Consider the following 3,187-nt stretch of genomic DNA (forward strand, 5'->3'; position numbering starts at 1 on the left):
TAAACTCTTTGGTTTGGGCAGTGCTGCAAAAATAACGGTGGCCACTCAAAAAGTTGACACTTTTTAGACAATTTGGACATTTTCACCAAGGGGTGCACTTACTTTTGTTGCCAGCGGTTAAGACATTTTTGGTTTTCGGTTGAGTTAGGACAATAAATGTACACTGTTCTACAAGCTTTACACTGACAATGTTACATTGTTGCAAAGAATCATTTCTTCAAAATTGTCCTATGAAAAAAATTCATGAAATATTTTTAAAATGTAGGGGGCGGACTTACTTTTGTGAGCTACTGTTTAAAGCTACAGTAGCCACGAAATCTGCTGTTTCTTTGACTTGATTGTGCCATTTTGATGGTGGTTTGATGGAATAATATACAGTAGAGAGCGCTTCAAAAAATGTTATTTCCCCCAATACAAATGGCAATATTTGCATTTTTGGTTTCCAGTGGATTAAGGGATCGAAATCATCAATGGTTTTTCAGATTTAGAATGCACCTTTTGCATCAAATGCCAAATCATACAATATCGCACACCCTGAACTTTTAGTATTTATGCTTAGTCAGTTGCCTTTGAACACCGAGCAGAACTTTGTACACATGCAGTATTCCCTCACAATTGTTCTTGCTGAAAAAACAAACAAAAAAAAAAACGGATTCAAAGCATTCTAAGTAAGGATTGTGACTCATTCCAAGCGTACGGGGCCGCTATCCACACTCCAATTCACGGGAGATCATTCGCTATTTGTGTTTTACAAATGTGCTTGAGAAAAATCCCTAAATCTTTTCTGGCAAAGTCGCACAAGCATGTCATCCGGCATGAAAAGACAGCGGGTGTGTTGGGGAAAAGAGAGGCTTTGTCTCCTGAATTGCCGCCGTCAGCTTCCTTTGTGGCAGACTTTGTCTCGACAGTATCCTCCTGGTTCCTCAAAGGTAAACAGAGGATCCACTCAGAGGGGGCAATTGCACTTTCGCCGACAACAGGTAATACATTTGGGCGTCAGGCCTGCGCGTCACAGATTAAACCTGCTTTGTTGAGGGTGATTTATGGCGGCGATGGCGTGCCGGGGTGCGCTTGGCTGTGTGAGGGGTTTGATGCCTTGGCGTGCGAGGGCAGTAAGCAGGTGGGGCGGTGGGTTTGGCGAGTGTCAGATTTGTCTAGCGGGGAGACTGATCTGTAGCTGCTCCTGGGGTGCTGAACGCGACGTGCACCTCCATCATCAATCACACCGACGAGTGTCTTTCATTACGCTTACACCGCCAAATGATGAAGGAGCATTATCAACATATCGTTTCATATATTATTTCCCACAAAGAAAGACATGAAGAGAATCTCCATCAAATTTTCCCCCCCCAAGAGGTTTCTCTTATCATGACAATGTCGTGACATTAACTAATTCAAGTCCAGAGGTGATACAACGGAGTCCACAGTGTGTACTGCGAGTCCACTAACTCGGGTGAGTGAAACTAATACGGCAGAATCAGAGCCTGCAGTCTTTCTAGGGAGCTTGCAAACTCGAGTCACTGACCAGCTACAACGAACCTCGACGGGAACCCGACAGAGTCATGATACAGTTGTCTCGAGTTCAGAAAGTCGGCGATGTTTCTGGCTCGTCCGCAGTGAGCCAAAACGACTGAGTTTTCAGAATCTGCAGTATACCCGGGCGAGAAACAAGGCACACGCGTATGATTCAGTTGTATCGGTGTACAACATAAGGTAAGGGGGCTCACTGGAAAAACTGCAATCGCTGCTTAGAGGATTTGGTTAGGTCTGTTCATTGATTCAAGTCTGCAGACTCACTGGAAACATTACGAACTAAGATGACTGGGTTTTGTTTGTTCACCGATTCAACCTGTGTTTGAATTTATAAGAAAAGAAAATTGATAAAAATGACCTGATTTTCAATCTGGATTCACAAGACTACTAGACTGTTTCGTTGCTTTGCTGGTTTTATCATCGAGTCTATGGGTTCGGCACAGACTGTAAAGGGACTCGGTGACCTGTCGTTCTGACACTGTGTGCTTTATCCACAGCATCTCCGACAAGCCGTTTAAATCAATGTATTTTATTCCCTGCTTTTGATTTTCACACAGGAATCAACATTGTCCGTGCGCAGAAGCGGAGCAGAATCCTCACCACGGAACGGCTGCATATCATAAACACTCTAAAATAGCCCTAGGTGGTCAGGATGTGGGAATAAGGGCCTGTCAAAAAAAATGGAACCCACATCCACAAAGGCATGCCTTCAGTATATACTGCACAGGGTCAGTTACACGGAGTGTATAATTGCACTCACTGTTGAACATTCATTACATTCGGCGCACACCATTGCGGTTTGTTTGTCCCTACACGCTGTGCAAACAGCGCTAATGTGTGCCTGGGCAAATATTTGCAGCACTATATCAAATTCGCCTGACAAATTGGGGAAATCAAGACAGGCCAAATAAGGTCAGGTGTGTGAAATAACAGAGTTGTTAGGCCCTCCCCTGCTCCGTACACAAATTGCCCAATCACACATCGAGTGCTTCAAGTGTTTGCACACACAGCTTTGCAGTGCTGTATATCACACGGTGGCTTCTTAAAAATGTGAACAAAATCTAGCTTTCACTGCTCCCTGCCCTCCTTGGTTGCCCTGTGAGACCAACACCCTGCAGGAACTCCACGTGGCCTCGCTAAACACCTCGTCGTGCCCCCTACCCCGACACCCCCTCACACAAGATGAAAGGATTGTACATGTGCTCCATAGATAAAGGAGCCAAATGGAGAAAATAGAACAGTGCAGTATAAATTCAAGCAGAATACCACAAAAGTGATTTCCTGATTATTATTTTTTTTCGCTCTTACTTCGTGTAGAAGGTCTAAACTCGACAGGATGTCATGGTTTGCCCTGCATGTATATAACGCACTTTAAATTGAACACAAAGCATGGTTATATAGTGAGGAGCACATCTGCTTCACAAAAGAAATCCCTGGGTTCCAATGTTGGTTCAGGGCCTCCTGCATGCCAGTAGCATGTTCTCCATTCATCAGGTTCCTCCCACATTCCTGAAAAAGTACAAAACCTCAAAATGGTCCAAGGCTTTGAACTGTTCGTGTACATGTGCCCTGCGATTGTCGAGCGAGCAATCCAGGGTGGCGCCTGCCTCTCGTCCAAAGTCAGCCGGCATAGTTTCTAGCTCACCCACGACCC

This window comes from Hippocampus comes, unplaced genomic scaffold (assembly GCF_001891065.2).
Source record: "Hippocampus comes isolate QL1 unplaced genomic scaffold, H_comes_QL1_v1.1 scaffold42, whole genome shotgun sequence".
NCBI lineage: Eukaryota > Metazoa > Chordata > Actinopteri > Syngnathiformes > Syngnathidae > Hippocampus > Hippocampus comes.